At 43.3% G+C, this 22,254-nt stretch overlaps 1 protein-coding gene and 1 long non-coding RNA gene across 3 annotated transcripts in view; one reads left to right on the forward strand and one right to left on the reverse strand.

Annotated features, from left to right (window-relative positions):
- Positions 1–22,254, reverse strand: part of CDH12 (cadherin 12) — a 678,501-nt gene that overhangs the window by 622,276 nt on the left and 33,971 nt on the right. The gene's annotated exons all lie outside the window — the stretch shown is intronic.
- On the forward strand, positions 2,060–6,699 carry LOC307219893. The gene is made up of 3 exons (XR_013840646.1): positions 2,060–2,368; positions 2,727–2,881; positions 6,214–6,699. It is a non-coding gene; the product is annotated as an uncharacterized lncRNA (long non-coding RNA).

Here is a 22,254-nt window from a genome sequence, read left to right on the forward strand (position 1 = left end):
TTACTGCTGTTTTCCAGACCGCCACTCCCCCAAAATGTACTTCCCTTCTCAAAATCAAAATGCCCAATGAAACAGCACAAACAGCACAGCTCCTTCTGATATACTGTACGGAACACAGAAACCAAAAAGGGGAAGAGGAATCCAGCCTCTCTCTTTGAAGATCAGTTGCTTGAGAAACGCGAGTAGTAGCCAAACTTCAAAGAGAACAGTGGCCTTCCTACCTGGCTGAAGCACTTCAGAGAGAGCTAATTTAGCTTCTCTGGTAAAATCAAGCCTTCGAGCAGGTTTGCTGCCTGTGAACTGCTAAAGCTAGTGGACATTTGAACCTAGGTGGCAATCCCTTTGAAGTTTGCTCACGGTAGTCATTAGCATTTCAGAGATGGCAGAGCTACCCTTTCCCCCCGCCTAAAAAATTCCTCCCCACCTTAGGAAGTTAATATCAGGGTTGAACTTTCTGCAAGGGGTGGGGGATCATGCACTTTAAAGGACAACATTTAAACAAGGCAATGTCTGCAGGTACCTGGCTACAATGAAACCCAGCTTCTGCCAACCTAGCAGTTCAAAAGCACACCAGTGCAAATAGATAAATAGGTATCACTGCGGCGGGAAGATATATGGCATTTCCGTGCGCTCTGGCTTCCATAACAGTGTCCCGTTATGCCAGAAGTGGTTTAGTCATGCTGGCCACATGACCCGGAAAGCTGTCTGTGGACAAACGCTGGCTCCCTCAGCCTGAAAGGCAGATGAGTGCCACAACTCCATAGTCACCTTTGACTGGACTTAACCATCCAGGGGTCCTTTACCTTTTAACATTACAATGAATTCCAGGGGATTTTGAAGGCTGGACCATAGTTTAGCTTACATGGGATTGAGTGCAGACACAGTTGTATAAGCCAGTACCACTTGGTGGGAATGCACACACAGTTGCTGCAATGTTTTGCCATCAACTGGGTCGTAAGTCCTTCAATAGACCATTACACTGGGGCCAATGGTTTGTTGGTTTATTTGTTTTATTAAACAAATTTATAGACCACATCACAGCATACAGCATACAGCCATCAAAATGGTGTATATGTTAAAAACAGAATGAAACGGAAACCCAAACTCTAAGAATAATAAAACCAGTTGAAGAAGCTCTAAAATAATAAGGCCATACATACAAACTGTAAATACAACAGAACAATGCACTGGCCTGACATTGTTCAGAAAGAAACCAAAGACCTTTGCAAATATCACCTAATGAAAAGCTCAGCAATCTTGGACTAATTATGATCTTTTATTTTCTTTTTAAGGCAATGGAAGTCATTACAGGAACAAAGACATTTATTACATATCTTTCAACAGTATTTAACCCATTGTAAAATGACACAATGAGGCACATTTTAATTAAAACGAAATGAGAAAAATCAGTTTAAAATCAGTGAACCACTTGAAGCTTTCAGGCTGTTTAAAAAAAGACAATTTCACCAGATAAACTATGGTTCTTTAAGCTTCAGTTTAATAGCAGGAGTAAACTCTAGGGTATGTTTTATTGGGCTGTTAATATATACCTCTACTGGCTAAATGCACTTGGTCACACAATGAAACCCAAAAATGTATTAATTGGCCAATAAAGCATGGTCTGTTGAATCTTGATGCCACAATGTAATGACAAAAGCATTTGTTTACACAATGTCCCCAGACAACCATTAGTAATTCACAGAAGGGGATCAAATATGTGGATATGTGGACATGCAAGTATAGAAACAGATGGCTGCATCAAATGTGATGTTGGCATGTTCTTTGCTTGCATTGTATATTGTGCAAGCAACATTCAGATTCAAAACCTATACAAAGCTCCCTTAGATCTGGGTGCAAAATTGTTAGGGGTGCAAAATTTCAACACCTAGTACTGCCTCGATACAGCTGTGCGCTTCCGTTGCTGGACTCTGTTGAAAGTGGATTCTCCATGCGAACCAGGAAGTGACCTCTCCAAACAACAGAACAACTCCTCTTTTCTTTTCATATCTCTGTGGCTGCGATCTCCTAGGTGACGTGGATGCCATTAGGCAGTTGAATGTGCAGGTATACTCCATCCATTTCCATCCCTTCCACCCCCATCCACATGGCCTCAGGTGCTGGCAACCCATGCTATGCCACTGATAGGGCCTTCTCTGTGGTGACTCTCTATCCCTTGAATTATGTCAAACATAATTTGTAGTGAACTTTTGTCATACAAGAAAAACACATTCATCAAGGCCTGTGGGCCATCTTAATCTGGGTGTTTAGGGGTTTTTTTCTCTTTTTTTAAAAAAAGTGCTCCTGTGTTAGTTATTGGCATTTGATGTTTACCTGGGCTTTAGCAAGCTACTCTGTCATTGTTTTACCGGTATGTGTGTATATTGTTTTCTTTTCAGTCTATTGTAAGCTACTCTGGGGTCTTGGATGAAATGTAATATGAAAATGGTATGAGTTATGATATTATTATATTTAAAACAATGCCAGACATTCTAAGCTTATAGGGAATTCCTGTTTGCAATGAGTCTGCTCATCATTTTGAGAAAAGTGAGTCCTCATCTCAATTGGCATCCGTCTCATCCCAAATAAACAGAATAATTCATTATTAATTGTTCCTACAAATAGGTTTTTCCTGTTGGCTCTATTTTCCCTTGAAAGTGTGTGCCCTTACACTTGAAAGAGCAACACAACATTGCAGGACCTCATAGTTATAAATTATTGAATCTCAGCAGCTATTAAAGGAGCAGCCCCACCTCCAAGGCAAGTTCACCTGACATGAAAGAAGAGAAATTTTCTTGCAAACCTGTTCATGTTCCTCGGGAGATTATGGGTGAAAGTACTCATCCATGCTGAAGGACAGCCATTGGAGATCCAATTGACCAAGGTAATCAAGGTGATTAATGCAGGAATCATTGCCCTCACTCTCTGATGATGCCATTTGCTTTCTGTGATGTCATTATACTAGGGTTACCAGATGTCCCTGTTTCCCAGGGACAGTCCCTGGATTTGTGAATAAGTCCCCGGACAAATTCCATCCCTGGAATGTACCCGGATTTCATCTAATGTCCCCGGGAAATGCAACAGCGGCACTCTCAGCAGCCCGGAGCATTTGGCTCTGGCTGGCTCCAGGAGCTGCTCAGAAGTTTCCATATGATGGTGGTGCAGGGGCTCTAAGAAGCAGCTTCCGGGCTGCCTCCACCTTCGCTGACCCCAGCAACTAAGCTGTGAAGGGAGGCTTCATGCTGCCTATCAGAGCTTGCATGCAAGCAGGAGCAGGGCGGGGATCTCTGAGCTGTGAAGGGAGGCTTCACACTGCCTATTAGAGCTTGCGTGCAAGCAGGAGAGGGCAGGGATCCCTCAGTTAGGCAACGGGAAGCCTCCCTTCCCAGCTGAAGGACCCCCACCTCCTCCTGCTTGCACGCAAGTAGGAATGGGATTGGGACTGCTCCGATGGGAAGGGAGGCATCGCGCTGCCCGAGTCTTGCCGCTCTGCCGCTCTAGGCCCTCCTTCTCTGCCTTCCATGCCTGACCCACCGCACACCACCCCCCCACCCCCACCCCCACCGAAGAACCAACAACTCAGGGGCTGCCCAGGCTCATGGAGAAAAGAAATAGAAGCCTCGGAGGAAGGGTAAACGTGGAGGTTGAAGTCAAGGCGGCGGCTGCCCCTCTGCCACCACCATCGCTGCAGCATCAACATCCCGAACTTGGAGTATTTATTTATTTATTTATTTAAAGTGTCCCTGGATTCATTGAAAAAAATCTGGTAACCTTACATTATACTGTCAGTTGCTACCATTATGTCATCATATTCACTACATAACTCTTTGGGAAAGGAGCCTTTTCACCTATACCCAGGAAAACTCACTGCTGCTTACAGCAGGGTAGTGGAACCTCTGACCCTCCAGATGTTGTTGGCCTCCAACTCCCATCAGCCCCAGACAGCATGACCAATAGAGTCAGGTATCATGGGAGTCGGTGTCCAATCACATCTAGAGGGCCACAGGTTATCCATCCCCACCTTAAAGATCAAATCCAAATGTCCCATGACAATACTGTCCCATTGCGTCATTGGTGCTTTTTTACGCTTGCCACAATTGTGTTCTTTGTAAAACTATTTAAGGAGACAGGCTATCATATGTTTCTAACACAGTGTTTGGGAAATCATTTCACAGTCAATTAGTCTGGCTCAGCTCTATGTCATTTTGTGCAACCTTCTATTTCTTAAAGAAGTTACTTACTTCCCTGTCTCATTTCCCAAAAAGTGCATTTGCCATTCTGTTGTTTGTTTTTGTTTGTTTATGGCTTTTGTCTGCAGTGCTGTTTTTAAAAAAGTTTGACTTTCTTTTCTAGGACCAAAGTTTTTTTCACCAAAATGGTTTCTACTCAGGAACACTGGAAATTCACATTTCCTTTCCCCCACCCCATGTTCTCTGCTCCTACCCTGCACACAGTTGAATCTGTGATTTTTTTTACCCCATTACCAGCTTCTTTGCATTCAACTGGATACTACTTTATTTCTGCTTGAAAAGACTCATAATAAGAGTGTCTCCTGATAGCAGAACTGGAACAGATAAATATGCAAGCCGTTCTCTACCTATACTGGTGTTTCTTGCTTCCCTGGAATACATAAAAGGGATTAAGAACCAAAATATCTTCACATACTTCCCAACCATGAGACTACAACATTCTTCTGAAGCCCACAGTCATAGATATACCAGTATATTATATAATGACATAAATGTCAGATCAGGGAGCAATCAAAACCCCGTATCTGCCAGCAGGAGCCTAGTTTGGAATAGACAGGTCTCCAACTGATCTCTAACTTAGCTCAGTTCTGTAAGTCCCCAAAATGTCGCAGCCAATGCAATGTTCACAGCAGATAGATTTTATTGTAAAAAATAACACTTACAGTCACTTCTGCAGCTCTGGATGTCTATGTACACCAATCTAATAGCCAGGCAGCTATTCCCAGGTCTGTGATCTATGGAGCAGTTGCAGCAACAGAGAACCACTCCCCCCCCCCATCAGTTTACGTACCTTCCCCTGACGGGCTGAATACACACAGCTATAGACTGTGCGTGTGTGGAAAATACCTCTACTCTTCCCTTTTCAATCCCCTCCTGGTTCTGGGAGACAGTGGTGCAGGAGAGGGTGAGGAAGCACATAGCCCATGGGTAGGCAAACTAAGGCCCAGGGCCCGGATGTGGCCCAATCACCTTCTCAATCCAGTCCGCAGATGGTCCGGGAATCAGCATGTTTTTACATGAGTAGAATGTGTGCTTTTATTTAAAATGCATCTCTGGGTTATCTGTGGGGCATAGGAATTTGTTCATTTTTTCTTCTTCAAAATATAGTCCAGCCCACCACAAGGTCTGAGGGACAGTGGACTGGCCCCCTGCTGAAAAGGTTTGCTGACTGCTGCCTTCACTTGTTTGACCTGACTCTTCCTTCTTATCTTCCTGTGCTCCACCCTTCAGCTATGAAGTTTCCCCTGCTTCTAATTCTTGCCTCCTGGCTGGTACGGGTCCCCACAAACCACTGTCCCTGTCTCCCAAGTCAGATTCCAGTTCCGCTGCCCCTGGTGCACACTTGATAGCATCTTGCCAGTCCCTGATGCAAAATGGGGCATTGCAGGGGCAGGGCAGGGGGAGATCTAGCCCTATTCCAAACCCTGCTATGACCTAGTGAGCCAGAACAAGTTACACTGACCAAAAGGGTGATGGAAGTCAAACTCTATTTTAAAGAGACGTTGGAGTAATTTGCAAAGTTGGAGGCATAATTTACTCCAGCATATTTTTTCACTGGCTTCCTTTAGTTTGGATCGCTCTGCAGATCGATGTACTATTCTAACACTTGCATTCTGCCCCTCCCCAAGGATAGAAGAGGACTCTTGTCCCTCTTGCGCATGACTCAGTGGAGGTCTCATCGCCTTGTCTCACCAGCTGGTGTTGACCATAACTGTTAGCATTTAGTTTTGCACACATTTCATTTTGAACACAACATGTTCTAAGCATAGGAGGTGATTTGGGGATTTAGCACAAAGTGCCATCAGCATGCTGCTCTCTTTCTCATCAGATTCAGCTGGGTTTCTATGGAAGAAGAGCTCTCGCCTTTTGAAGTGTGGTCCTGATTCCTTGACTCAAAGTTGCAGACCCACCATGGCTGTCCTCCATTCATAGGTCGCAGGAATGACTGTTATTTCCTATCCAACAGATGTGGGGCCTCCAGAATATCTAGACCACTTCCTTCCTGATGCAGCAAAGATGTCCAATGACACTTATTGATTGCCAATCCAGAGTCCTGAAGGGAGATACTACCTTGCATCAAGTGATTCCAAACCCATAGCCCTGCTCAAGAACCAATCTCTGACCTGACATGTGAGAAAGCAGTTTTCAACACTGATCTTTTGAGAAACTTTCACCCCTAACTTCTTATCTTTTTTTTTTTTCAGTCTCCAGGTTTTAAGCTTAAAACTCTGCTTCTGTCACTGACATTGTTTTTGTTTATTGGAACTGTCTGGTCACTCTGTCTGTCATATTTAGGTGATGACTCGATGCCCTGCATTGGCCTTACACAGCAAATGTACAGGATACTTTTTATTTTTATTTTTAAAGGCAGTTTCTCCTCACTCCTATCAGAAAACAGCAGCGCGCATTGCCAAAAGAAGAAAAAAGAACAAATAAACAATATTGAATTGAATATGAATATGTCATGGATTTATTTCCTTGGCAGCAATGTTTGCCATTTTCTCTCATTACCCATTACCCATACTCTTATGCTAAATTGGAAATGATTTGTATTATTCTGAATGTTTAAGATTTTCTTTAGAAATTATTCAGTTACTAATTGAATACTTGATTTTAGGAAGTTGATGTTTGTTTGTTTTTCATGAAAGGTCAAGGATAATTAAACGCTGGCTTACTTTTAAGCTTATTTTATATTTTATATTTTGTATTTGTAAATAAAATGTAAAGGCAAGCCAGATGATTCTATTGTGCCATTTCTTTCTTTTACAGTGCAGGAAGGTAAACTAATAATTATGTTAGACTAACATTAAAGCTGGTTGTCAAGTCTGATAGTGATGGCCATTTATGTTTGTTTAGACTCTTGCTTGTCTCCAAATAGAGTATTTGTTTAAAATTCTAATTCTACAAAAAATACTTTGTTCATTATATTGTAACATGAAATGCCTGGATGATTCAACTAAATGGATTTACAGTAAGTGTTCATCTCTGAGTAGGTGGAATCGTGTAGGTCAGGGGTCAGTAAACGTTTCAGCAGGGGGCTGGTCCACTGTCCCTCAGACCTTGTGGGGGGCAGACTATATTTTGAGGGGAAAAATTAACGAATTCCTATGCCCCACAAATAACCCAGAGATGCATTTTAAATAAAAGGACACATTCTACTCATTTAAAAACACACTGATTCCCGGACCGTCTGCAGGCCGGACTTAGAAGGCAATTGGACTGGATCCGGCCCCCAGGCCTTAGTTTGCCTACCCATGGTGTAGGTGTTTTAGGTAATCCTCTCAAACAAGAAAAGGCTAAGCTGAAGAACAATGAATATTGTTTGGAAGTCTGTGCACAGCAGGCAAAGACAGGCTCTGGTCATGAGGTGGCTGGTTGAAATGAAGAGTGTAAAGGAAGGGTGTAAAGAATTATGTAGAATACCAAATGGGGGTGGAAATGGCAAAGCAATGCTTTTTAAGTTGTGCAGGGTATATTAGCAGCTTAAAAGCATATCTCATTATAAAATATACAATATGGAAAGAGGGCTATTTTTAAAGAAAGGAAGAAAGAAAAGCATACTATTCTGTGATTATCTTGTGTGCCTTGGGGACGGATGATTTGTATTGTAGTAACACATTGCATTCAACTATGCGGTTCAGTCCTTTAAGTCTTTTGACACAGTCCAGAAACTTCTCTCTTTGATCCCAGAGATGGAACCTCTTAATGCAAACTTCTCTGCTTTGCAAATGCAAACTTTTACACAAATTTTAACTTCAATATTGAGCTAGAGTGGATGTTTTTGGCTTGATAGGCTGAAACTCAAAAGTATAGTTGAATTCATAGTTGAGATACCTGCTATGGAGATGCACCTAATTGTGTGTTCATACCCATAAACCTCCCCCCTAAATAAATAAATTCACACTTGACTCAAATTTTAGTTTTGGTTTTCAGCAGAATTTAGGCCACAACTTTATTGATTACAGAAAGTGGGTGGTTGCATAGGCTCTGGTTTGACTAGCTCCCTGCCATGGAGGTAGCGCTGACCCAGGATTCCAGCATAGGTCAGCCAAGGGTGAACACCTGGATAAGCAGAAAGCTGGGAACAGGCTGTCTCTGCCACCCAAATGTCCCCCTAGACTGAGGCACGGGCACAACCCCCTCTCAGGGGTTGACTTAAACCATTGAGTCTCTGGATTTCTTTAACAGAATACACTTCACATAGGGATGGCGAGAGCGTTCTCCCATCCCTACCACCTGAACCAGAGGCTATCCGCAACCTTACAAGTTGTGACGATTTGCTATGCGGCAGGTGAAACCCAAATGGCAATAGCCAATCAGCCAAATGGGGAAAATTCCTGCTGTGCCCCTGTCCCAATGACAGACAACACATGACAGCATAGCAAGGTCAATCACAAAGCCCTAAAACTAGGGAGAGGTGGGCGGGTGTTCCGAATGCACACACTGAAAGAGGAAGCTCTGGGTCACGTGCATGGGTATAAATAGGTCCCTCGAACCATTTGGACTGTGTCCCATTGGCCAGATTGCACCCAGCTACGAGGGACCTACCAATCGGGTGTTGTGGCTGACCAATCGTACCCACCCACAACACAAGGTATTGGTTTCAAGGTCTCACCACAATACATGCCCTCTTTAAGGGAGGACCCGATGTATCAGCACAAACCAGGTCAGGAAAACTATTAGTGTGAAACAAGCACAGACAAGCAACAATTTCCATCCCTAGGAGCAACTGAATGGCACAATCCCATCCAGTGCTCATTACCTCCTTACTCCTTGTGAAGTCTGGTTGGGCAAAGAAGTGAGTTGTGCTCAGAAAAAGCAGGAAAGCCACCTCCAAGGATGGTTTTTCTTCGCTCATAAGAACCTTTAATTGGGAGCCATGCTACCATCTAGTTTGTACTGGCACAAACAGGAAACTGACTTCCCTCTTTCTCCAAGCCCTGAATTTTCCAATTGTTCCCCCCTCCTCCCCAGGTTCATATTGATTTTGGTTGCTTTGTATTTGGATGGGGGGGGGAATCTACCTTGTTGAAAAGGCAGCTTCTGATCCAAAAAGCAAAACACACAAAGCTCTAATATTTTAAGTGTCACTTTCCCAGCTTCCCTGTTCTTTCCCTCCCCTCTCTGCCTTTTTCTTCAGTCTTAGGCTCATCATTAGTTCTTTATCCCTGCTGCCAGCTGCAGCCTCTTACGGATTTATATCCAGATGCACCAACAGGTACCAGGTTAATGCTTGTTTATTAGCAGAGTTCCAGCCATCTGCTCCGTACGCAACAGCTTGTGCTCTCCAGCAGATCTTGGCATTTCACAGTACAGTACCAAAGCAGCCTTAAAAAGAACATCTTCGTTGCAAACTTGTACAAGCAAATAAAGAAAGAAAGATATTCTTTTCCCCCATTCGTGCAGATCAGGAAAGGAGAAGAATTGAAGTATATATGCTACTCAGATTTGCTCAATTTGCTCTAAATCCCTCGCATGAGAAAGGCAATGAATTGTTTCACCCCATTCATTTTATACTGAAAATACCAGCATTAAAGATGACTTTCTACCTGCCTGTACTGGCATAACCAGTGTAATCAACTATATCTAACAAAAGGCTTATGCTGCAGTAAAGTTAGATTTCTAAAGTGTTCTGAAATTTAAACCAGTGGACGGTATGAAACATCCTCCCTGTGTTGGAGGTGTTTATCGGTATTTTAAAACTCTGATTTTCTCCCCTTCTCTTTCGCCTTTCACAACCTTACAAATTTAACCATCATTTCAATCAAGAACTTGCCTCTCAGACCCTGGAACACAGCTCTCCTGAGTTCAGACAGTGTCTAATAACCAGGGTATGAAACAAACCCTACAAGTTTGAGGCAGGAGGTTTCCAGACCTCACCAGACACAGCTGAAATTAAGAGGGAAAAAAAGAGATAAAACATAGGTTCTCTGTTTGCTGAACCTCAGGTCAAACACTTAATCATTAGCAAGTAATGAAGACTATTAGAAACTGGATTCTGTACCAAGCAAAACAGTATTCACCCCAGACAGACAGACATCAATCTTAGGGAAAGGGTAAAAATGGAATAAAAATAAAAAGCAAAGCCACCACTGGATACTTAATTGTCTTTAATTTGTTAGGATTCAGCATTGATTAATCATTGTATTTCACTCACTTTCCAAAGATATCATGGCAGTGTACATGGAGTTCAATGCTGATGAGACAGGTTTAGATTAACAGCTAATCTGGAAACTTTGGCTCTTTATGATTCAAATTATAAGGAACTACTAAATGGGGTGGGGGTGGGGGGAGGTCATTCATGATTACCTGGTGGAAAGAGCTGGGAATGGCAGCCTTGGAAAACATTTCTGCAATTTGATCTCAGACACAGGTCTTATTCCTATGTTAGATGCTTTGCATCTCAGCTAATACTTGGGTGGAATCTACACACATATAAAAACCGTTCTGAAAATGCTTTTTTTAAAAGCGTTTTTAACGATTCATTGAATTTTCCATAAGGCTCGCCATCGCCATTTAGTGCCACATTGTATATTTCACTTATAACTCTTAAAATGTTTTATTTGCAGCTGTATAGCTGAGTCCTTGGTGTATTTACTTCAGTAAAATTATTGAACAGCAGTCCTAATGGACCAACTATTACTCAGGACTGGTTAACGCCATTACTAGAATGGCCCCCCATTTCAGAACAAGAAGTAAGTGATCTCATAGATGCTTTAGTGAATGATAAAGCTCTTGGAGAGTGAATGACCGCTTCAGAGGTTTCTAAGAACAGCTCTGATTGGTGGTCTCCTCTCCTAGCAAAATTATTTTCTTATATAAACTGTACTGGCACTTTCCCCGTGGTCTGGAAGTAGAGTATAATCATTCCAATTCACAAGAAAGGTGATAAACATAACTCCCAGATTATAACTATCAGTTTATTAGCTTATTGGACTAATTGATATAACTCATCCCAGGACATCCTGGCAGTTTTATTATTATTATTATTATTGAGTATGGCCAAGTCTGCAGTTGCTGTGTTTCCCTCCCTTAATTTTTCTCCTTTAGACAACAATTTGTAGCAATTACCGCATGGTTGTTTTGTTGGTGTATTGGTCAATTGGATATACAAGGGGTAATGCTATCTTTCAGGTATCCTGTTCTCTGATAGTGTTGGTGGTGGTAGTAGTTGTAGTAATACAAGAAGAAGTATTCAAGGTCTCCTCAGACCAAAGTATGGAGGCACAAGAGACACTGGCGTGAGACTTTCTTGTAGTAGACAGGTGGGAAACCTGTTGCCCTGATTAAAGGTAAAGGTACCCCTGCCCGTAGGGGCTAGTCGTGTCCGACTCTAGGGTTGTGCGCCCATCTCACTTAAGAGGCCGGGGGCCAGCGCTGTCCGCAGACACTTCCGGGTCATGTGGCCAGCGTGACAAGCTACATCTGGCGAGCCAGCACAGCACATGGAAACACCGTTTACCTTCCCGCTAGTAAGCGGTCCCTATTTATCTACTTGCACCCGGGGGTGCTTTCGAACTGCTAGGTTGGCAGGCACTGGGACCAAGCAACGGGAGCGCACCCCGCCGCAGGGATTCGAACCGCTGACCTGATGATCAGCAAGTCCTAGGCGCTGAGGTTTTACCCACAGCGCCACCCGCGTCCCTGTTGCCCTGATTAACCCTCAACTTAATTTCACACAGCCTGTGGCCCAATTTTTCTTGAGTGGCAAAGAAAACCAAAAGACAGAAAGATAAGGTGCCATTAAAATATGTGGGTGGGTGGAGGACGAAAACAAACCACTTTTGGCTCTGGGCCTCTCTCATGTCTGGAGTGCAGCTCCCCAACAAATAAACCCCCAGACAATGTGGCCTTCAACAGGAGCAACAGCCCATTCCTGATGTAAAGTGTTGCCACAGGTTTCTAGGCGAGAATGTCTCTAGCGACTTTGTAAAACAATTAAGGGTTTGGGCCGAAGTGATTGGTTAAGATATTTCTCTGTCTAGGCTCTCTAATGATATTGTTAACAAAGAGTGAACATCTTAAGCAAGTAAAACAAGCAGGGTTGTGCCTTTGGAAGGCAGTACAAAGGCAGCTGTTCTATGTAGCTTGTGCTATGCATAGTAAAGGTCAGGAGCCAATTTAAATGAGATGCTTGATGCATAGAAAGCAGCTACCTGTGTTATGTTTGGCCCAGGTGGAAACGGCACTGGGGTGTGCATGCATTCAAAGCAGCCAGTGTATGGTTGCAAACCCTTCAAATTTGAGTACTGGGGAAACTACGCTGGTAATTATTTTTAGCAAACCCTGCCTCATATGTAAAATAATTCTGGGTCCCAGCTTACCGCTAAGGAAAATTATGACTCTTCCCAACATTTGCACAGAAATGTCTGAAGTAGGACTGTTTCTGGATTTTACCCCGAGCAAAATTCACATTTAATTTGAGGAGTAACATTCATACAAATTCCAGAGAGGAAAACCAGATGGATCAGATCGCCGGGGGATTACTTCCTTTATTTTTTTGGCTGGTTCACATAACCAGCCTTTCAATGGAACAGACCTTGGGCAACATTTCCAAAGAACTGAATTCATCTTCTGAATAAAGAAAGCAAAGAGAGGGCCACCATTGCAACTGTGGTGGCTTCCCTGGGGTGTTTGGAGAGAGCTCATCAGGTTAATGCTTTAGGGTTGCTTTACCTCCCTTCTTTATTGAATTCAAAGGGCTTTAGATCAGGAGCAAAAGGGTTAATGAATGGTTCTGTGGCAAAAAATAAAGAAGGATAGCTTAATGACCCCCTTCTAGTTCCTAGATTTTCAGAGAGAGGCACTGCTCTGTCCATACCTCATTTTCAGCACTTTAATCAATGTTACAGTACAGCTATTCCTGACCTTTCATGCCATATGCCCTCGTGCCACAATGTACTTTATAAGAATAGCTACAATTGGTTCATTAATCACAGGGATCTCCACTAAGATGGAGCATTTACAGAAGAGTCTGCAAGGAGGTCTGGAAGAGTGTGGATCACAATATTGATAAATTAGCTAATTGTTACACTGCAGACAAAAAAAAAAAAAAAAAGGAGGCGAGTAGCAATTTTTCAACGCATTGACCAAGGTTGGTCTTAAAAAACAAGGGAAACCATTGACAAGATTTGAGCTTTCCTTTTATATTAAAAGAGCCATATCATTCGTACAACTTAAAGTGGGTAAGCAATGGAAGGCTAATAACTCTAAATGATTCTAGTTGATTTAACAAGAGTGAAAGGTGAAGCTGCACACATTAATTGTTACCCTTGCAAACTTACGGATTTGTTTCCTGTGGTGTTGCCAAATAAATGCTTTATGACTGAGCTACAGACATTTCCAGGACATGTAATATTGCTCAGGTGTTGAAGCTTATGGGAGCTGGCCCAGATGAGTGACTGGACAAGGGACCTCTTGGGAACAAGATATAAGTGGTGAGGAAGAGCAGCAGATAAGCAAAATAGATAATAGCAAGACCAAGCAAAGTATAAGTAGCACATTGAAACAAATGATAAATCTTGTAATGTAGATATTCTCATGAAATCCATGCAAGACTCCAGGAGTGCACTCAGATTACTGAACCAGCTTGGCAGTGGCACAGACACAGGTGGCGCTGTGGTCTAAACCACTGAGCCTCTTGGGCTTGCTGATCAGAAGGTCAGCGGTTTGAATCTCCGTGATGGGGTGAGCTCCTGTTGCTCTGTCCCAGCTCCTGCCAACCTAGCAGTTCAAAAGCACACCAGCACAAGTAGATAAAGCGGGAAGGTAAATGGTGTTTCCATGTCCCGTTGCACCAGAAGCAGTTTAGTCCTGCTGGCCACATGACCTGGAAAGCTGTCTGTGGACAAATGCTTGCTCCCTTGGACTGAAAGTGAGATGACTGCCGCAACCCCATAGTCTCCTTTGACTGGACTTAACTGTCCAGGGGGTCCTTTACCTTTATGGTCCACTATGACTAGAATCATTTTTTCAAAATCTCAGAGCAAGGCTCTGTTCCACTCCAACTAGCAGACATGACTCAACCCAGGACTTTCTGCATGTGTCCTACTACTAAACTATGGCCACTCCCCATAGAGCGGAGGGGGGGGGGAATCTCCATGACAACAGGTGAGGGAGCAGGGCTTTAAAGGAACAATTGGGAGCTGGAGAAACCCAGCCAGATGGGTGGGGTATAAATAATAATAATAATAATAATAATAATAATAATAATAATAATACTTATAGTGTGCTCCTGGTGGCTCTTTTGCTGGATCAAGGCATGTTCCCAGTTGTCTGACAGCTGATGGGCAGTCAGAGCATGCCTTGCTCAAGGGAAGGGAACTTGTTTTCTTTCAGCTTTTTCCTCCCCGGTCTGCTCTTTGAAGCAACTGCTTTGAAGCAGACGCTTCTTTAAAAGTCCAAAAATCAGAAGTTTCAAGTAGTGGAGGGGCTTGCAAAGCATAAGTCTAGCAATGCCCCTTACACTGTGGTTCTTCCCAATTTCAAGGGATTTTGACCAGTGTGCAGGACTTGTCAATCATCTTACATCCTAATACATCACATCAGAAAGTGTTCTCCACCCTTACCACATAGAACGTCATGTATGAACTGGAGCTGAAGTATCTATTTCCATGAATGTGTTGGCAGTTTTCAATCACTGTGAGTCATTTCCAGGAAATGGTGACTATATCTACGGAGACTAGAACCATGATCATACAGGATGTATGTCTGAATGCATCCTTGGAAAGCATTATACAAAAAACAAAATGGACTCAGCCAAACTATTCCAGAAACTTCTGAAGAATCTTTATTACAGGGCATATCCACTGAATTTAAAGGTGAGTTTTATTGCTTAATAATAATAATAATAATAATAATAATTGAAAGACCCTTGGGGGCTGCAGTTTTCAAAATACATTATAAAGTTAAAATGCTTCTAGTTCCCAAATCAACATAGAAGACCTTATTAACCTGATAGGGTTAATATATCCATCTCATAAATGCCAGGAAGTTCTAACAGAAAATGTCTTCTGGATAGTGAATTAATTTATTCTCTGGGGTTGGGAGTCCTATCTAGCAATATATCCTTTCATGTACATATATGGGGGAAATAAACGTATGAAAAGTGCATTTTGAACAAACTAAGAAACAAAGCACTTTGTTTTCAATTAAGCATAGGATCACATCTAAGGAGGAGCTTGTACAGTTTGACAGAGAGGCAGTGTGATCAGCTGTCATGCAGCCAAATTGGATTTCTATTACTGCAAGGTGTCGAACAGCTATATGCAACTATTGTGCAGGTAATAATCTGATGGTGGCTAAGTTGTGGTTGAGGGGTGGAAGGAATCCCAGAAAATACTTTTTTTAAAAAAAGAAGAAGAATGTGTCTGCCTTGACATTTATAGAATGTTCTTTGAATGTCACTGACTTTTTTTGGCTAAGGTGATTCTTTTACTATCAATATTCTTATCATATTATTCTAGACAGGCTACATAAAAGGCTATTTTCAAGCTTAGTAATCTCTCCTCTCAGAGAGGCAGAGTATTGGGCTAAGTCACAGGTGCACCATTCAACATTTCATCTTTTTTTCTAAGTGATCAATGGCACTTGGACTACCCATGTAGCCAAAAGTGTGGTATAAAGTCCTGAGGAAATTTAGTAGATTGTATCACTTAAGAGTGCAGATGGAGAGGAGAGAGAGAGAGAGAGAGAGAGAGAGAGAGAGAGAGAGAGAATGCACAGGTACAGAAAGATGCCACATTACATAGGGGGTGACATTAAAAAATGCCCCCCCCCCAGTTAAAAAAGGAAAGAAAATCCAAAACTCCATCCCATAATAAAATTAGCTTAATAAGAGGAAAGGATCTATTCAGCCCTCCATCTGCCCTTGTAGCTTCCTGCTCCCAGGAAGATTTTCATGAAGCAGAGCCTTCCAAACTATGCTCCTTTCCAACCCCCCTCAGCCAGTAATCAAATACCTCATGATTCATGTCATTTCCCCCTTAATAGTGACTTGCAGCTGAATATGTAATCTGCTTCCATTTAAATGTACAGTGGTACCTCGGGTTAAGAACTTAATTCGTTCTGGAGGTCCATTCTTAACCTGAAACTGTTCTTAACCTGAGGTACCACTTTAGCTAATGGGTCCTCACGCTGCCGCCGTGCTGCCACTGTACAATTTCTCTTCTCATCCTGAAGCAAAGTTCTTAACCCGAGGTACTATTTCTGGGTTAGTGGAGTCTGTAACCTGAAGCATCTATAACCTGAAGAATCTGTAACCCAAGGTACCACTGTATTTGGGGACATTCTAGCCAAAGTTAGTTGTAACTGAGCCCCAGGGGAGCCAACTTGAATAAAATACTGGTGAGTCCAAGTAAACTCCATCCCAAATAATTGATCAGAAGACACGGAACATGCACACCATTTGAATGGCAGTGCCCATCAACTTTGGGGGCCCCCTCAAATATTTTATTTGGAGGGGGGAAGTGTCCTCAGCCTCTAGGAGTTGGCTCCTATGTTCAGACCTACTCCTGGAGTTGCTTGACTGCTGCATCAGCTTCTGCGGCTTCTCCCCCCACTGCCAGTGACACAGAAAGCCAATTGTGACATACTAGTGAGCGCAGGCGGAGCTATGGGTTAAACCACAGAGCCTAGGGCTTGCCGATCAGAAGGTGGGCGGTTCGAATTCCCGCAATGGGGTGAGCTCCCGTTGTTTGGTCCCAGCTCCTGCCCACCTAGCAGTTTGAAAGCACGTCAAAGTGCAAGTAGATAAATAGGTACCACTCTGGTGGGAAGAAAAACGGTGTTTCTGTGCACTGCTCTGGTTTGCCAGAAGCAGCTTAGTCATGCTGGCCACATGACCAGCATGACTAGCTGTATGCCGGCGCCCTCAGCCAGTAAAGCAAGATGAGCGCTGAAACCCCAGAGTCATCCTCAACTGGACCTAATGGTCATGGGTCCCTTTACCTTTACCTAGTGAGATACTGAAGGATATTGTCTCCTTCCCTCCACCCTGGGACTTAATAAATGTCTTGATTATACTGCATGCAAGAAAAAGTGGTGGCCTAAAAAGTGGGAGGACATGGTTTGCAGGGCTGGGCCAAAACATTTTGGCACCTGAGGCAAAGCACAAAATGTCCCCCTGTCAGGGAAGAAGGGGTGACTGAAGACCTATATCAGGAACAAAGAGGTGGGGGGAGCTCTACATTGGGAAGAAGGGAGGAGTGCAGCAACAACAGCAACAGCAAAATGCTGCCCCTGTGGAACCTGCCACCTGAGGTGGTTGCCTCACCTTGCCAGCCCTGAGTGCTTTGCACAGAAAATCACAAGTTTTGCACATATAGTCTGCATCTCCTGCTAGGGATGAAAGGGAGACAAATTTCCCTCTGTCTGCCTTTGTGTGCAAACCTACTGAATTTACACCTCCTGAAAAAAAATGCAAACCAAAACACAGGTATCCTGTTCAATCCGCACTTTTCTGAATTTTGTGATGCAGTTTTCCAGCCCAATAATGTATACAAAAATGCATATATCCAGGAGCAGTTGACATGGAAATCTATTTGTCTGTGTTCTGTTAGGGGAAATTGCTTGCGGAAATATGTGTATTAAGCAAAATAACACTCAGAACTGTGTATTTTAGATGAAATCTGAACTAAAATGTTGATGAATTTGAAACTGTATTGCTAGCATGGCATCTTTAGTCCCCTTGAGCTTATAATATCATGAAGAGGCTCCACATGTTGAAAACCACCACAGGACTATATCCATTGCAATAATCCTGAAGTCATTTGACTCCCCACCTCCCAACATTCACTAGGGATGTCAGAAAAGAAGGAACCTACATACATATGCGTCTGCATATGGAGGCAAGCCAGGATCAGGGGTGCCACCTCCTCCCACAAAATATTTCGGCTCCTCCAGTTCCAAAATTGGCACTCCACAACTTTGGATGATTATTTCAGATTATGTCTGGCAGAACATCTCACACAATATTCTGCTGTTTTTCATAGTGCCATGGTGGTGGAAATGATCATCACTAACCCAGAGAGATCCAAATTCTCTTTGGAGTCAAGCTTAGTAGGTCTGTTCCTCCAATTTCAAGTTATATCTGGTCCACTAGAATGGCAATGGAGAAACCTGTGTCAGAGGATACAGTTGCGGAAAAACCTGGATCAGAGAGGATATGTGCAGGGGAGATAGAGTGGGCAGGTGGAGGATGCTTTAACCACCCAACACTTTTCATATGTAACTCTTGCTGCTCCTCACACACATCTCATTATTTGCACAAATTCTTAGGTGCGTCTCCTTGGCATGAACGGAAAAAACATCTAGGATAAGAAGTTGGAGATGAATCATCCATCTGGAAAAGCTTATGTGCCATCCTTCATCCCCACCATTTCTCCTCTAGGAATCTCCCTCCCCATTCATATTAATTGTACATATGTATAGTGACACATAATGCTTTGCTAAACATAACACAAAGGTCACAAAGAGTCAGACACGACTAAACAAAAACAAAACATAACATAACACCAAAAAGATTCCCTATTGCAACGACACAGCTCTACATGGGGATACTGTTTTCCCACATATCATCACTCCCCATGTGTTTTATGTTTGCAACACACAAATACTGTGTTCACCTCTTGCAGGGAATTCCATTGACAGGTAGAGGAAAGAAGCAAATGAAACAATTCTGTTACACAGCCCCAAGGTACTGAGAGATGGACCATTTTTGCAGCCCTGACATAAGCGTGAAAGCTGGAATCTCCAGATTTTCCTTTCAGTGTCCTTTCACTGCCATGAAAACACACACAGAAACACTCACTGCAGTTTCTCTATAATTTATCCCCCAAAGTGTTCCAACTGTCTTATTGCTGGTTAGTATATGAAGTGGATCTGAAAATTAAATCAGTATTGATCCCCCGTTCCCATCCCCTTCTACATGCTCAGTTCCATCTATGAAAAAACAAAAGGCATTATTATTTGCTCTGGAAAATTAAAGAGAAACCAAACTCAGCTTCTTGTCCTTCAGCCTAGAGGCCTGTATATTTGCTGGCATGATGAGTAGTATATTAGCTCTGCCATTTCATTGGCTTGTGGTCACATCTCTCAAAAAGCACAACTAATGGTGAGCCAGCTATTCCCGTTCCACAAGCACCCACCTCCAGCAGATTTATTGCTGCTCTCAGTGAAATGAATGTTCTTATGAAGCAGTAAACAGGTTTAAATATCATTTCTTTTATTCCTGTGCCTTGGTACAAAAGAATTGATTGAATATTTTTTTTGAAAAACACATCTTTCAAAGTGGCATCGAACTGTTAGTAGACTCCCCTCCCCCTTCAAACTCGATGAAAAACAGAGAGGGTAGTTTTCCAGGTTTGGCACATAAAATTAGGCACAGAGGCTGACAATAGAAAGCAGCTGACCATATTGTTAGCAGAGCAGGACAGGACCGGAGAATTCATGCATTTGACATTCATATTTCAGGCACAATATATACAATATACAGTGCCTGTAATAAGCACAGAAAATGTATAAGTCTAATATCTTAAAATTACTTTCTGCTGCAGTTCTATTATTATTATTATTATTATTATTATTATTATTATTATTTTGTGAGAAATACAAGGAATGCAACAAATCCCTTCTTCATGATCAAGACAAGCGACAGAAAGCAAAAATTGTAGCAGGAAAGTAGCATCAGCAGTGGAAGCAGCATGGCTTCTTTCTTTTACCTGATATTTTCCTGTCCCCTTCCCTTCCCTTCTGCTATTGCAACTTTCTTGACAGTCTGCTCACTCCCCCCCCCCAAAGAAGCTCAACTCTGCCTCCCAAAGCTCAGTGATTGCTGGGGAGGGAACAGCTGATAGGCGGCCTGTTAGACTCATGGGGCTGTTAGCCTCTGGGCAATCCTGCCCCCCAAAATTTCAACAAGTCAGGGCAATTTCCCCCCATTTTCTTAATTTGGGGTCCCCAAAAATAGGGGGCGTCCTATACATGGGGGCATCCAATACACAGTGTGGTGTAGTGGTTAAGAGCGGTAGTCACGTAATCTGTCGAACCGGGTTCGCGTCTCCGCTCCTCCACATGCAGCTGCTGGGTGACCTTGGGCCAGTCACACTTCTCTGAAGTCTCTCAGCCCCACTCACCTCACAGAGTGTTTGTTGTGGGGGAGGAAGGGAAAGGAGAATGTTAGCCGCTTTGAGACTCCTGAAGGGGAGTGAAAGGCGGGATATCAAATCCAAACTCCTCCAAACTCCAAACTCCACAGAAAAATACGGTATACTGGTGAGAAAAAAAAGGAAATCTGAGCAAATTTCTCAAGAAAATGTCATCCGAGAAATTTCAGCTTTGCTCTAACCCATACTGGACACAAACAGTACTTGCCTTACATCAGTGGTTTTCACCACTGGACACAAACAGTACTTGCCTTACACCAGTGGTTTTCAACCAGTGTGCCGTGGCACCCTGGGGTGCTTTGAGTGATGGTTAGGGTGCCGCAGGCAACACTGGGCTCCATCCCTCTTTCCTTCCCTTCCTCTGCTGATGCCCTCTTGCATCTCTGCCTCCCAAAGGCTTGCACAGTTGTTTGTTGCAACAGCCCTGGCTACAAGCTCCCCAGGTGAATGGTGCCTCTGGCAGTGGCCAAGGGGTACTTCCCAGGCCCCGGTGGGGCAGTGTGAGGAGGAACCTCTCTTTGAGGCAGTGGGGGGGCAGCTCAGAGCCCAGGGGTGGCAGCAGCAACTGCCCAGAGGACTCCCAAGGAGAAGAAAAAGGAGAGGAGAGTGAAGGAACACTCCACAAGGGAGAGTGTTTGGAAAGGGGTGAGGGGTTGCCAGCTCTGCAGGCAAGGGGTGACATAACTGGGTTCCTGAGCCCCACATGGGTGCCACAGAAAGAATGTAGTTGGTCAAGGGAGCTGTGGACCCAAAAAGGTTGAAAACCTCTGCCTTATACCAATTAAAGTTCAGTTGACATAGCTGAAAAAGATTAACAAAATAAGTGCATTAATGCAACATCGGAGCTATTTGTCCTTGGCGATAGCCTACAGTCTGTTGTGGTCTATCATATACTATCACCATCTACTGGATTCTAGAGGAAGCAAAGGGGTGGATGTATTGATCTGGAGTGGGGAATCTTTTTCAACCAAAGGGCTACATTCCCTCATCATGGCCACATGTCAAAGGCAGACATGACCAGAAACACAGGTCAATATGGCCAGAGGCAAATAAGTGGGGAACAATGGATGCGACATTTACCTTTGTACAGTTGGTTGTATTTCAACCACACAAAAGCCAGAGGTTTCTACACTCATCCACATCTCTCGCAGAATCCACCCAAGTGCAAAAACCTAATCCAAAACAGCAGACATCTGCCTATTGAAGTCCCCACACCCTTACAATGTCAAACATCTAATGAGCCCACAATCCAGTTTGCAAAAGGTGTCCTGTATCATGCATGCATTTTTTGGCTTGGAATATACAATTTACTCTCATTTCCCCCCCAGATTGTTCATTTAGGGCCAATGTCTGCTGGACATAGGCCATACTGCAGATGAGAGCTACATGTGGAGGCCAAGCACAATGGGAGTATGGAGCCAGCAAATGCAATCCTGCTCTTCTCACACATACATCCGAGACAAACCATTCGAGACAAACATTTGGTTGCTAATATGATCTTCTCATGACATCAGTCATTGCCTAGAATTGTGTTGCTAAACCAAATTACAAGATTTGCAGCTGCAGCACCTTGAAGGGCCATTGCTTAGTGGAAGCTACACCAGAAGGACTGGGAGCAAGGCATTTATCTTGGGAGGAGCCGAGTTCTCCAGTCAGTGAGGCAGTCAGACTCATTTCAGTTGCCTCACACCCAACATCTCGGCTCTGTTAGCTGCCACCTGTCCATGAAAAAGAGGCCATATTCACTCAGAAAATCACATTCCAAACTGCTACCCTTCGTACAAACAGAGAGAAAAGAGAGGCAAAGTGTTTCAGTGCTGATGGATTCTCCAGTTTCAGACTGA

The sequence above is a fragment of the Podarcis cretensis genome (genome assembly GCF_951804945.1).
Source record: "Podarcis cretensis genome assembly, chromosome: 7".
In the NCBI taxonomy this organism is placed as follows: domain Eukaryota; kingdom Metazoa; phylum Chordata; class Lepidosauria; order Squamata; family Lacertidae; genus Podarcis; species Podarcis cretensis.